Here is a 15107-nt window from a genome sequence, read left to right as displayed (position 1 = left end):
GCAGGAAAGATGGATGGGAAGCCTTGGACAGAAACCAGTGAGCCCAGCGAGGTTTTTACTGGGCTGTGAAGCAGCCCCAGTCTTCCTGGCACCACACAGCGGGGCATAGGTTTTCCTTTTTCATAGGGTCCTGGAAAGGCCCTAAAGGTGCCTCAGGAGGGAGGGAGCCTTGTTTCCTTCAGGGACAGCTCTTCCCAAGAGCCCTTGGTGAGCAGCAAGGGGTACAAGTCACAGGAGCAGGAGGACTGGAAAAAAAGGATACCTGAGAGGGACCAGGTCATTCTGACCTGTAGGGAAGTGGGTGCAGCTGATGTTCACCCACCCCGACACTGGCCCTTGAGCCCATAAGCAGAACAAGCACAGAGGAGGGTCTAGGAAGGCAGCAAAGGCATTAATTGCCTTAAATTAGATTAAAGCTCCCCTCCCGCCCTATTGGTCACTTCAGACTATGAGGGAAGAGTGTTGTCTTCGTCTGGGGTGATGCCTTTTCCTGGTCTTAAAATCAAGAGTCAGACACGGTTAGAAGGGAAAAAGGGATTTTACTTTGGTATTTATTTTAAGGATCCTTAGGTGCACACGTCCAGGTCATATGCACTGAGATGCACCCCGCCCAGTCTGCCCCCCAAAGATCGGGTATAACATTATAGGTGCTACTAATTAGCAGATCTATCACAGATTCCTCAATGAGAGGCTCAAGTGAGCCCCCCCTCCCCAAGGAACCTTCCCCTGGATGGTTCTATCTTAGTTTACAGAATGTGTTCTGGAGAGGACCTTGGGGTCTGGGGCACACTGATCCTTAGCTATGAAGCTTCTAAAATATTTAGTCTCTCAGCTTGACAAACAAGTTCAAGAATGTAGGGAATTTTTATACAGAAGTTGTAAAAAGGTATAACAGGGGTATAAAAGAAAAGGCAAAAAATCTTCATGGCATCAGGGTAAGACCTGATCTCTGCTGGAAACCTATTGAACAGCTGATGGGGCAAGGATCAGCTCCCAGGGACTTCTTTGGGCACACCTGAAACCCTTCCCAAGGAAGCCAGATATTCAGCAATAGTGGTGCCAGGTTGGCCTGGGGCAGGCAACTCCCTCTGCCTCTCCTGTTGGACCATGAGCCCTCTCAGCTCCCCATTTCCCCTCTGGGCCCTGTGTGAGCCTCAGGTCACTCCCTCTCCCCAGGTGTCTTTGTAATGTCCAGTGCTGCGAGGCCCTGGGCACCTTCCTCTGTCTGCACCAAGTGTAGGAGGAACCTGAAAACAATTCAGGGAGGCTCCTGAGCCCAGAACCGTGTGACCAGCCTGAGAGAGGTGACACTTTGAAGGACATTCTGGGAGGGGGAACACTTGTACTCGAGGCTGGTTAATAAAAAAAGAGCAATGGGTCTCTCATTTAGCTGTAGGCAAAATGTGTGGCACAGAGATCAAGGAGGGTTTGGACAAAGTTCTCGGGCACAGGGTGGGATCACTGAGGTGTCCTGGGCAGGATCAGGAGTTGGGCTCCATGATCCTTGTGGGTCCGTTCCAGCTCGGAATATTCCATGGTTCCATGGTTCTGTGGCGCTGGGGAGGGGATTTGCTGCTGTGCAAACGTGAAGCTGGTCTTGCCTGGGCTGTTTCCAGACTGCTTCCTTGCTCTCAGAGCAAACCATTAAAAAGGAATCTCAGCTGGATGGGTCTGATGTAAAAACTTGAACTTCCCAGGCTGTAAACTTTTCCTTTCCTGATCCTGGAAGGGAAGGTGGCAGTACAGTGCTGTTCTGGCCCCTACCATCCCTGCTTTGAAAACCAGCTGGTGCCAACAGCAGCCCCAAATCCCCCCCAGGCTTCTCTGCTACACCCCAGGAAGATGCAGCAGTGAGTGCTGAGTAGTTGAGAATTCCCTCCCATCGCACTGATGCAAGTCAGGCAGAACTCAGTGAGAATCAATGGAAAAACACTGAGGGGAAACTGCTGTGTAATCAGAATCTATCCTGGGAGTGGAGGGCTGAAATTTCCAGAAGTTATAGAGACCTAAAGAGTGAATTTGAAGGAGATCCAGCTCAGCAATCCCTGAAACCCACCTGTGGGCTCAGGCCCCAGAAGGCTAAATCCTGACCCCCAAAACAGCACAGTCTTTTAAGCACCTGCACTTCTGCTCCAGGAGAGCCTTGATCTGCTGGACTTCAGCTCCACCCAGTACGAAGCCTGGTGGGCAGGGACTCATTGATGGGGTCAGTTTTACCTTTCATAATCAAGTCCACCCTGAGGGTCAGCCTTCAGCTTGGAATGGTTTCCCTGTACTCCTGACCGAGTTCATCTTCCCAGTCACAGGGACCTGGGGATGTCTTTGCTTTCACCTGCAACGCCAGCCCTGAGGCCTCGGTGTGTCTTGGTATTTGTGCTGAGATGTGGTTCACGGAATCACAGAATAATCACGGAATCAGAGAATCCCTGAATGGTTTGGGTAGGAGGGGACCTCAAAGGCCCCCTTGTTCTCACCCTCTGCCATGGGCAGGGGCTCCTTCCACTGTCCCAGGCTGCTCCAAGCTCCATCCAGCCTGGCCTTGGACACTGCCAGGGATCCAGGAGCAGCCACAGCTGCTCTGGGCACCTCTCTCAGTGTTTTACCACCTCTGTAGTTCCCTGAAAAGATCCCAGCAATGCTCCTGGTGGGTTTCCCAGGCCCCTGTGCCACAACTGCTGTGGCTGATGCTCTCTGTGATATCAGTTCCTGCCAGGTCAAGGTTTTCACAGCCTCGTTCAGGGTCTTCTCTGTGCATAAGGAAGTGTGGGAGGTCAGTTCCATTTTGGAACTGCTGGCTCTGAAGTTACACCAATATCTGCAGTTCTGGGTAGCAGAAACAATTTCTCCCTTGCTGGCAGACGCATCATCCTGACTGAATATTTTATGTTTGCTTACCCATTTCACTCCTGTGGGTTTGTATGGAATATTTCTCTCTGATTTCATGTCAGCATTTCTTTAATTTACTGCTGAAAGTAACAATTCCTGTGTTGTTTGGCTGATAAATATCCTTTCTGGTGTGTTTGTGTCTTACACTGCCTTAGACCTTGCATGAAATTTTAATTTCTCTTTGCTTAGCTCTGGGTTTGCTTTCTCCCTCGGCACAATGCAGAGAAGTCTTTGTAGCTCTGCTCGTTCACAGAGCATTGATGTCAACTTCCCATGCAATTTCCTGCTTGTTTGTGTGCCTCTGCCTGGTTTTTTCCCTTATCTGGTGCTAGTCAGAGCTGTAAAAAAAAAATGTCTGCCTTTTTGGAATGTGCTGGTGTCATAAATGTATAAAATCTGATATTTTGAGGCAGTGCTTCTATTGTGTTTCCTTTCCTTGGCTTTTTCTGGTCTGCAGACTCCTGTATAACAGTTGACTTTCCAATGATTATTAGATACAAGGCATTTTTCTTAAGGCATTTTATCCATTGTCTGCACTGCTCCTTCTTTGCATATTTATCTCCCCTCTTGTATATTTTCTCATTTGCTTTTCGCAGTTATGACACTTTTTTGCTGGCTCGAATCCCAGAATGGTTTGGGTTGGAAGGGACCTTAAAGATCACCCAGTCCCACCCCTGCCATGGGCAGGGACACCTTCCACTGTCCCAGGCTGCTCCCAGCCCCAATGTCCAACCTGGCCTTGGACACTGCCAGGGATCCAGGGGCAGCCCCAGCTGCTCTGGGCACCCTGTGCCAGGGCCTCCCCACCCTCCCAGGGAGCAATTCCTTCCTAACACCCCATATTTTCATGTTTTCTCCAGTTCACTCTGGGTCTGCTCCACTTTATCTTGTGCTTACCAGCCTCGGTCATCCCTCCGCCACGAAGAGAAGTCAGTGAGAGCCTCGGTTCTTCTCATCAAGGCCTCGCTTGTTCTCATCAAGGCTTTTTTATCCTTTTTGCTTTGCTTTCAGGGCATTCAGCAGCCAAACCAAATACAAGGAGCCTCTTGGCTCATTGTTGGGCCAGTTCCACCAAGAGCTCACCCTTTTCATGATGTTCTTGCTCAGGGACAGACCAAGTGCACGTGAATTTCCTACAACCTCCAGCAGCTTTGGGAGCTGTAACTCCTTTCCAATGCACTTTTAGTGGCAAAACGCGATGAAAGCTTTGACTCTTCAGGTCTTCCCAGGCACATTTGCAAGGGACTCTGCCATTTCCCTGTGTTGAATGCGAATTCCCATGTGTTCCCAGGCATCCCAGTACTGTGAGACACACGGGAATGGGAATGGGGAGCAAGGACTGAGCTGCTGCTGCACCCACAGGACTTGTCCTCCATCCAGGATGCTCAGCCAAAGGCTGCCTCAGTGTGTTTCTGGTGGAATAGCAAAAGGACCCTGGAAGTGATAAATACGTCTTGCCAGCCATAAGTTCTCGGCCTCTTGGGCTGACAGAGAAGCAGAAGAAACCCTCAGGGAAAAGCCATCCCTCGTCCGTGTTATCCCATTGTTCAGAGAGCTCAGTGGGATGGTGGAAGGAGCCCCAGGTCCAACCCCCTCCCACAGCAGAGACCTGGGGCTTTGTGCAGGTCAGTCTGGGAACCCAAATGGGGTCATCCCCCCTCTTTGGGGCTGCAGCTCCCCCTCGGAAAAGACCCTTTCCCAACTCCAACTGGAGCCTCTGAGGCGTCATTCCTTGGCCACCAGCCTTCCGAAGGAGACAAATGTCTTTCTTTAGAGGGACTCAAATGAAGAATTGTAGTGTTCTATCAACCTTCTTCCTTCCACACTTCCACTGATCGTTAGCACTGAATTTGGACTTTTTTCCTTGGTTTTTTGGGTTTTGTTTTTTTTTTTTTTAAATTCCTAGCCAAGCTGTTTCACAGTTCTGACTATTATTAATTTCATTTTTTGTTCTATCAAACTGCTTTTTGTCATTGTTGATATATATTTATTTTAGTAAGAGTTTTCATGGTGTTGCTTTGCATTCTCCTCTCTTACTCCTTTATGCCATGTTTTGTTTAACATTTTAATATCTAAATAAGGTTCTTTCTTATGATTTAATGGAAAATCCATCAAAGTATGAAATGCAGCTCAGCTTAAGGGAAGATCCAGGCTCGCTACACGCACAGAAAAATCAAACCACAGCTCTTTGGAATTGTTGATAAAAATCAATTAAAAGTGTATTTCAGGTCAATCTAATATATATAAACTGCCAGGATGAGATAACATAGATAATAGGATGTTGTGAAACTCGATTAATCAGATCAGGCCACATATATGAAAGTGTCACATTTATGCTGGTTAGTACATTATTCATGAGAATTTATGGAGCTGGGAATGCTCTCAATGGGAAGATTTGCAGAGAGGGAAATAAATGCAGTGTCAGTAGTCGTGCAGCAGAAAGGGAATAATCAATTGTTCATTTACCAAATCAAGGGGAGAGGGCAGGATGCTCAAATCAAAATGAAATAATTTTTTTTTGGCTGTGTTTTGTTGGTTTTGTTAAATAAAATAAAATAAAAAAATAAAACCACGCACGCAATCTCTGAGGAATTTCATGAGGCTGAAAATTACCCTTTTTGGTTCCACAAATTCATGTATTCCACAAATAAGAGTGAAATAAAATAAAAATTCCAAGTGTCATTTCTTCTTCTTGTTTTCCAAATGGAAATGTCGTACAGGTGTTATTCTGAACCAAAGGTAAGATCATTTCATGTGGAAATGTCACAAGTCAGTGGTCTGGCTGGTCAGGCAGATGATTCTCTGTGCAATGGTCAGAGGAGGATTGGTTGGACTTCAAAAAAATCCCATTTCTTCTGGTTGAAAAGATTTGCCACACAACACGATTTTTTTTGCTAATTTCCATCCCTCCTGAACTCTTCCTTTTTCCTTTGCAAACGTGTTATTAGCAGCAAATCTGGACACATAGGGATGTGTGTGCTGGGGGCGTGTCAATAATTGCATTTACTGAGTGCAGCCAGCCCCCATCCTGCACCCCCAGCCCGCGGTTCTGGGCAACGCTTTGGGGAAACAAAGGATGAAGTTGCCATTAGAAAAAAAAGCAACAGGAATTTATAGAGAATAAATAATGTCATAGATCCCAGGATGGTGTAGAAAATGGCAGTGGATTATTACAAAGAAAACATGCTCCGAACCCTGGTAACAGCCAGTGAGTCCCAGAGAGCTGGGGCGTGACAATAAATCCACATGGACAGCACAGCCTGCTGGAGTGACAATGGCAGGAGGGAGTAAATATGGGAAGCCCTTTTGTTCAGATTAAAATCTCCTTTTTATATCTATTTGTGGGGGAGGGGGGAAAGAGGAGGAAGATTAAACAATAAGTAATTTCTTTCACTGGAAAGACGTAAACTTAGTTCATTTTTCACTGATACATGGAAAGAAAGTTTGTGTTTGCACTTGGTTTTCAATAAACAAAAGATGTCTAAAATACCTGAAGATAGGAAATAATTATTTGTATATATTTCTGGGTTTTTTCTGCTGCCTTGGTGTCTGGAGGAGATGCTGCTCTGACTTCATTTCCTCCCTAACTTAAGTTCTGAAACTTTTCAAAACACCTAAAAAGGTGTGCCATTCTGTATCACTCAGAAAGAAGCTGGTTTTCCCTCTTGGAAATCTCCTGCTCACTTGTTTTGCCACTCCCAATCAGATATAATGCTTTAAGATGTCTTGCTTTTTATATGAAAATATTAAGTTTATTCCAAGCTCTGTGTCCCCTTTCCCACGCCTTGTGCTGTACATCTCTGACCAAGTTCAGCATCTCCATTTTGGTACTTTGTTTGCTGAATATCTGCCAGATAATTCTCTAATAATTTAGTTTTCCACACTGAGCCTCAGCTTTCTTTCTGCTGCATTGGTATGCTTTTATATTTCCCTTTTTTCCACTGCCTATCTTCATTATGGTGCTGTGAATGTCAGCTGGGTATCCCAGGCTGATTCCGTGAATGTGCTGGTGGCCCCTCTCCCACAGCAGATTCTTGTCAGAGCTGCCTGGTCTAGATTGGCACAAAGCTCAGGCTAGAGGGGAGTTTTAATGACCCCACACAATTTCTGATCACATCCTGAAGCCAGCACGTTGATACTCCCACAGGAAATATTGCCTGGAGCTGTTCCCTGCCCCTTTTACAGACGCTCTCCCTCTGAAAGCCGTGGAGCTGGTGGCTGACTCCCAGAGAGTGGAATATTCACACCTTGTGGGTAAGATTTCCATGTTGTCTTTTATGTTCCCCATCCAGATATATTTTGACAAGACATGGGAGCTGGGTCTGGCAACAAGGCAGCACTGTGGGGCTCTCTCCAGCTGGGACAGTTTCTTTCCTCTCTTCCCTCTCCCCCTGTATTCCCACACAGGTTCATGGGAGGGATGTTGTACAAAGGCAAATGTGCATTTTCACCAGCAGGAGCAGGAGCTGTGGCTGGCAGTGAGTACATGGAAGCAGCGAAGGGGTCCCTCACCAAACAGTCCGAGCAGCGGTACAGAAATGGGGGGTGCAGTAATTTCAGCCTCCTCCAAGTTCCACGTGATGGTGCTTTACCCACATTATTTAACATGTGCGTGTTTGAAAGCAATAGAAGAGTTTCTCCAGGGATTGAAGACCAGGAAGCCTTTAGCTCTCTTCAAATTTACATCTCCCACAGTCTGTTTTAGACTTGAGGCTGTCAGAGTCATCTCATCCTTAGTGCAAGACCAGGGTCAACATCCTCCTGGGCTTCCCTCAGCCTCCCTGGTGCTGTGTCTGTGACTGGAATCTCTGCCCCGCTGGGATGTCTGTGATGGAGGGTCACAGAGGGGTTTGAGATGGAAGGGACCTTAAAGATCATCATTCCCATTCCATCCATGGCCCTGTGGGCAGCACTTTTGTCTGAGAGCCTCCAGAATCTCCCACCACAGACAACACTGGGCCTGTGTAGCCTGAGCTTCTCCCTTGCATGTGTTGTGGGTCATCCCTGACGGAAATCCTGGGATAGCACTGGAAGTGCTCCGGAGAATTTTCCTTGCACAGGTATTGGCAGCAGCAGTGGCTCGGCACCCTGGTCCCAGCATTGTCTGTGGTAGGAGACTTTGGAGACACTCAGACAAAATTGCTGCAGGGACGTGGTCCACAGGCCATGGATGGAATGGGAATGATGATCTTTAAGGTCCATTCCGAGTCAAACCACGCTGTGATCCCACACCACAGACACCCCAGCGCGGCAGAGATTCCAGACACAGCGCCAGGGAGGCTGAGGGAAGCACGGGAGGATGTTGACCATGGACTGGTCTTGCACTAAGGATGAGATGACCCTGACAGCCTCAAGTCAAGAATAGACAGTGGGAGGTGGTAATTTGAAGAGAGCTAAAGGTTTCCAAGTCTTTAATCGCTAGAGAGGGTTGGGGCTCCTCCCACCCATTTCCTCCTGCTGCTCCTACCGGGAAGCTTTTTCCATCAGCCTTTGCCTTACACAAAGAGTACACACCCACTGCTCCATACAAAGGGTAGGAAAACCCAATGTTTGGTGATTCCAGTGGATTTTTCCACCCAACTTGTGTTGGGAAAAACATTTCAGGAAAATAAAACCACAACAAATCAAGATCACAGGAGAGCTTGCCAATTCAAACTGCTCAGTGGCCTGGATTTGTGATTTTTTTTCTTTTCCAATTAACTTCACCTTCCCTAAGTGGGGATTTCACACCCCTCGTGTTAAGCAAATTGGTGTCTGGATTTTTATGAGCTTTGGCAGGAAAAAGTAGCCAGTGAACCAAGAAAAATCCTGAGCTTTTGGATGGGGGCACCCAGGATTTTCAGGCTCACATCTGAACCAAAGGAATGTTTGTGAGATGCCCTTTGATGAGTAAGGACAATCATTTTGATGTAATTTATAATTAAATATTGTTGTGTATCTCCGTTCTTCCAGAACCTCCCCCTGCCACTGGAGTTTCGTGGGGGTTATTTATGCATCGGTGATATATTCTGAATGCCTCACTAACATTGACGGATATTACACTTGATGTTTTTCCTTATGTCCCTTTGGTGGTGCAAATGTGAGAAAGGGCAATGAACTTTCAATGACTCTCTTGTAAAAAAAAAAAGATTTTTTCCATCGGGTTCAAAAGTTCAGCGCGTCAAGAGAAATCATCTTCTTGGCGCCATTGCGCGAGGGGCGGGCGAATTTTGGGGAGGTTTTTGTCTTACAATGAGAGACAATTCTTGTGGGGTGCAAGTTTGGTAATTGTCATGGCCATTGGCTTTCACACGACCATGTTGATAAATTATTTGTTGTGTTTTTATCGCCCTCCATGACCCACGGGGTGGGTTTGCCGTGCTCAGAGTCGCTTGCATTGAAGGACAAAGAGCTTGTGGTGCGCCATTCATCGCGGTAAGAGCGCCTCGGGGTCCCTCAGTCTGCGCTTTGCTGAGGTTGGTAGAGTCAAAAAAACAAGGTCTTTGCCTTGACAGCAGACGGCATGATGGGAAGGAAGCATGGAGAAAGAGCACAGCGAAAAATCCCACCAATTCCGTCCCTCTCTGCAAATTCTGGCTGAACTCGGGGCTTGGGCCTTTCCAAAGGCAGTGTTTCCTCAAAGCATGCTCATCAGGAGGAACTGAAGAGCAATTATGTCTAAAAATAGATATGTTGGCAGGAAAAGTCCATTCTGGAAAAAGGCCATCATTTTGGGTGGCCAAAAAAAAACCCCAACCAGTTTCTGTGTGTGAGGAGAAAAAAAAACAAGAAAAAACCCAAATGCCAACTTTAGTGCAGTTATTAGGATCAGCTTTTTATGGAAGGTGGCTTCTCTGGACAATGGGCCATGGACATAAACAGAATCATAGAATCCCAGACCAGTTTGGGTTGGAAAGGGACTTTAAAGCCTATCTTGTTCCACCCCCTGCCATGGGCAGGGACACCTTCCACTATCCCAGGTTGCTCCAAGCCCTGTCCAGCCTGGTGTTGGACACTTCCAGGGATGAGGCAAACCCCATCCTGCTGCTCAAATCTGGGCAAAGACCCCTTGGTGGTGCCTTTGATCATCATCCAGCCCCATTATAGGACCTCCGCAACAAACCCGAGGCTCCTCCCCAGCCCCTGGCATTTTCTCCAAGAACCAGTCCATGTTCAGAGTGTAGCAGGGTGGTTCTGTCCAGTGATATCTGTCCGAGCAATGCTGCCCCACCGCCCAACGCCTGTTGGACAAGGGGATGTGGAGAGCAGTATTGGGGCAGAAGTGTTCTTCTCACTCCATCCTATTCTCCTCCTGATCGATCCTCGCTTTGAGATCCTTGCCACTGACCTTTGATGAGCCCTGATGGAAATGGCTGCAGCAGGATTATTTGTGACAGGAGCATCCTGGAAAGCCTTTGGCAGCAGTTGCATTGTCCTGTGTGCACAACAGCTCCAAAGGCACTCTGCTTCCTGCTCAAATAAAACATGCAGCTGATGCCACATCTGAGGACCCTCAAAGCCTTGAAGTAACTGGCAGAGACAACCATCTGTCCCTGCACGAGGGGCTGGGAGTGAGGCTCATCCCACACCACCACAGACGTGTTTGCAGGCACACACATTAATTTTAAAGAGGAAGGTAAAGCCAGATGCACTTGAGCAGCCTTCTCCTCTTGGTCCAGTCTGTCCATGCACCGTAACATCCCAGAGTCTGGATCAGCCCAGCTCCCTCATCTGACAGCGCTGGATTTTCTCAGTCTTGCTGAAAAGTCACAGGTCCTGCTGAGGGACCTGTGGATATCAGGTGGGATGTCTGCCAAGAGCTCAATCCCACCGCAGACGAGGCAAACCATGGCCTGGGCAACATCAGAGGATTGTGCCCGGCAGATGAAGGGAAAGTAACTTCCTCTCTCATCAGTGCTGGGGAAGACAAATGGACTTGTTGTGGCCAGTTTTGGGGATGCTCTCCTGCTTCCGGAGGGATATGGAAAAAAAAGAGAGAGGCCAGAGGGTGATGAAAAGGGTCAGACCCAGGTTTCAGGCCCACAGGCCGGCACAGGGTTGGGTTGGGTCGGGTTAAGCCAGGGGGCTCCAAGGAGCAGCTGCAGTGACCCCAAGGCAGTGACAGAGAGGATGGAACCCAGTTCTCAGTGGTGTTAGCAGCACAACAAGGGGCAGTGGCCAAACATTGCTGATGAGGTGGTTCACTCTGGACATCAGGAGAAGGGCAGCTCATTCCACTGCACTGAAGGTGGGGCCTCACCCCCATGACAGGCAAAAACTCTGATCATCAAAACCTTCCTTTGGCTACTCACAGGTGTGAAAAAGCCTTGTTCTGGCACTCCCTTCCAACACTGTGACTCTCATTCTGATCCCCTCTTTCTCCCTGAAAAGTCCAGAATGTCACATTTGTGACAAATTTACCATTTCATCCCATCTCCAGTTTTGCACTTCTCTTTTTATCTTCCCCAATGCAATCCTGTGCAAATACCCAGACCTCGTATCTCTAACTTGGCTTTCTCTGCAGTCTGGGACACATTTTTCAGTCTGATCCTCTTTAACACACCAGCAGTATCCTCCAGACCCAGCTGAATGTGCCTTGGCCACTGTACTGGGATTTCTGTCGGGCTCTTTGCAGTATCATCCACACGTCACGGCGTTCCGACTGGGAGCTCAGCAGCTTCCTTGTGTTGATCTAAATCATTCTGCCTCTGTGAGTGTTCTTGGCTGCACGGAGAGAGACTGTGCCTTAGGGATAACACATTCCTACATTTCAACTTCCAGGTCATAATACCTGCAAACAAAGCCTCCTTCAGTGACAGCAGCAGGGACACCAACAGTAACGGGGATGTTGTGTGGGCAGCAGCTCAGCTCCTGTCAGCTCATCAGGAGCATCTCTGCAGCCAGGCAGACCCAGATCTTCCCCAGGACAAAGGGTGGCTCCTGCTCCCTTCTCTGTGTTTGTTCTCTTTGTGATGTGCCTCAGACAGCCCTCCCAGCCTTTTCTGAGCTCGAGGGGTTGCACTTGGATCTGGCACAGGTCATAGGCTCCAGCACAGGATCGTGTGACTCTTCAGGAGCCTTTACGTCTCCCTTGATATGAATCCTTTTGCAACAATGCTCTGTGAAGGGTCTGCAGGTATCTGCTGGTACCCAAGTGTTTCAGGGAAAAGGGCATTGGTTGGATGTTGCTTCTGTGTTTCCTGGTGCTGCATTTCTTGAGAAGAGCTGGAACATTTGACTTCCACGGTGACCCTCCCTACATAAGTTGGTGTGGTCCTCCTTGACTCCATCGAGGGATGAGGCACCCTGAGACAGACTTTCAGACAGCCCAAATACACAGTGCTAGCGGGACTGTCCTTGCCACAGCTGGCCACGAAAACACAGATTGACGTTTAGGAGTGACTTTGGGAGACGTGCACCCCTTTGGACTCCTCCACCTGGTTTGGTTTGTGCAGAAGAATCCCACAATCCTATCACAGGATCATAAAATGGTTTGAGTTGGAAGGGACCTTAAAGGTCACTCTTAGCTGGCACTTCCACAGTGAAATTCCCTCCACCTGCACCATTCCAGGCGAGACAGCTCCTGTCCACAAATCCTCACAGCCCCCTGAGAGAACCCAGTGTCCCAGTTCTTTGCAGTGTAGGAAAAACTTGATCTTCTCCATCATCCCACCAGCCAAACTACTCATCTAGCACTGCATGAACCCTGTGGAAAAGCTTAGATGGGAAAGAGAAATCTTTGGATTCAGGAGACAGTATTTCTCTGGGATGTTCTCTGTTATGGCTGAGAAGACATTTCACGAGTGTATCAACAAGGGGTGTGTGGAGACAGCTGTCTGTTTGCATCCCTGGCACATTAGGGAAAGCTTTTCCTGGGAGATAGGTTCAGCTGCTGGTGGTACCGCACTGGCTCAGCAGAGCAGCAGATTGCCTCTGTTTGGAAAGTGGGAAAGTCACTCCCAACACTTGCTGAGACATTTGCAAAACGATTGTGCTCATCTTCATAAACAGAGCTTTGAAGGGTTTTTGGCTGGAATGAGCCAGTTGCAGGGGATGTGAGTGCCAGTGAGGGAGATGGAGTTTAAATTTTTGAGCAGCAGAGTGATTGGGCCAAAAAAGAAAACCAAAAAACCAAAAAGATTTTGAGGACTGCGTTTGCCGGCACCAAAGTTTAGCAGTTTCAGAGCAACCTTTGTTGGTTGCTGTTCAGGGGCCAGCTCTGTCCCTGGTCATTTTTTTTCTTCTTGGTTAGTGCTCCGTGACTGATGAGGATCTCAGTAAAACACAAATTGATTTGCTTGGCTTTCATGGTCACCTCTGGACTGTAATTACTCAGGCAGGAAAAATTAATTAGTCCAGTGTGGGCCGACTGCTGCTCTCCAAGCGCTGCTGAATCTTAATTGGAGAGCTCCTGAGAAAGGTGCTGATTCACACCATGGCACGATGGGGTCCGGATTTTTCCAGGGACAGAGGGTGGAGGGGTGAAGGGGGCTGAAGGTCAAGAGGAGATATGTTGTCTGTTCCAGCATCAGCAGCTGGACTTTCTTTCCTCTCCTCAGCTGTGATAACGAGCCTGTTAAAGCCAATTTGCCTCTTTCAAACAACAGCTGAAACAAGAGACTGTGGATTTGGTCATAAAATATCTGCACGGATCTTCCTGGAGAATGCAAAGCTCTCCAGAAAAAAACCAGGACAACTCGGTGGGAGTTGATCTCTGAGACACAGCAGTGATTAATCTCGTACCACTTTCCATGATGATGCCATCTGTGAGGATGGTGTGGCACTGACAACTCTTAGAATCACAGAATCTCAGAAGGGTTTGTGTTGGAAGGCACCTTAAAGTCCATCCCATTCTACCCCCTGCCATGGGCAGGGACACCTTCCACTATCCCAGGCTGCTCCAAGCCCTGTCCAACCTGGCCTTGGACACTGCCAGGGATCCAGGGGCAGCCACAGCTTCTCTGGGCACCCTGTGCCAGGGCCTCCCCACTCTCACAGGGAGGAATTCCTTCCCAATATCCCATCTAAACCTGCCTTTTACCAGCATAAAGCCATTTCCCCTTGAACAGCTTTTGAGACTCACTCTGCTGTGGTTGGGACTGTGCAGACATGAGCTGCTGGCACAAATTCCCAATGGTTCATGACGAGCTCATGGCAATGGGATTGGCTTTGCTGCTGCTGAATTATTTCCATTTTAGCATCTGTCTGTTCCTCTCTGTTCCACAGTTATTTGGTGCAATCTGATGCAGCAAGGTGCCTTTAGCTGTGCAGTGAAAGAAATACTGAAGGAGCTGGTTTGTGGAGGATCGAACAGTGAAACATTTCTCAGCCCTCCCTTGAAAACTGGCGTGGGTGACTGTCTGAGAAAAAGATGGGGAAATGAAATTCATCAAAGACCATTTTCCAGACAGTTTTCAGTGATTACTGCAGCTTGGCTGTGGGCTTGCTTCACTTCCCTGGTGTTCCTACCCGACAGCAAACATCGGCACAGTGAGAGCCAAACAGGATTTTCTCATAGCAGATCAGCCTCGCTCACAGATTTGCTAATTAAATGAAGTCTTGTTAGCAAAAAATCCTTTACTGAGCTCTAAATATTTCCATTTTGGGTTTTTTTTAGGAGGATCTGAGGCTTGCTGCACTAAATCTCTAGCGAGGACATGGTGCACCCCTGCCTGGGTTCATGATCGTGGCACAGAGCCTGCCATGTTGCTCATTAGTGCAGCAGACACCTACATCACCTTTACAGCTCCTGTTCACTCAGAAATTTATTGTCTCAGAAGCACAGTTTTATTGAGAAAAGATAGAAATCCTGTTTTTCTGGCCAGCTCCACATCTAATTTACTGCTCCCGGGCTGACTGCTCAGGCTGCAATAGGTAACAGGGCTTGTGTCCCTCTACATTGAAGTAATTGCCAGGTGGGAGGATGGGGTCACTTGTTGAGCTTTTGACGGGGTACCCTTCCTTCTCAGACCACAGTAAGAGAGCAGAGGAGGCTGCTGTTCTGCTGAGTTCTTTGTTTCATAGTCTCACAGCTTTCTTGAAGGCAGAGTTCGAAGGGGGTTACATGATAAAGGCAAGCAGCAGCAGCAACAGCAGGAAAAACACAGCTTCTTCTTCTTCTGTATGCTCTATATGCTCTATATGCTCTATACTCCATGTGCTCTATACTCCATACACTATATTTTTTCTTACAGAAGTGTGGATTATTATTTGCTAACTGACCAATAAGATTAACACATGAT

Source organism: Corvus brachyrhynchos, unplaced genomic scaffold (genome assembly GCF_000691975.1).
Source record: "Corvus brachyrhynchos isolate BGI_N302 unplaced genomic scaffold, ASM69197v1 scaffold525, whole genome shotgun sequence".
Taxonomy (NCBI): domain Eukaryota; kingdom Metazoa; phylum Chordata; class Aves; order Passeriformes; family Corvidae; genus Corvus; species Corvus brachyrhynchos.
Note: the sequence above shows the minus strand (reverse complement) of the source record.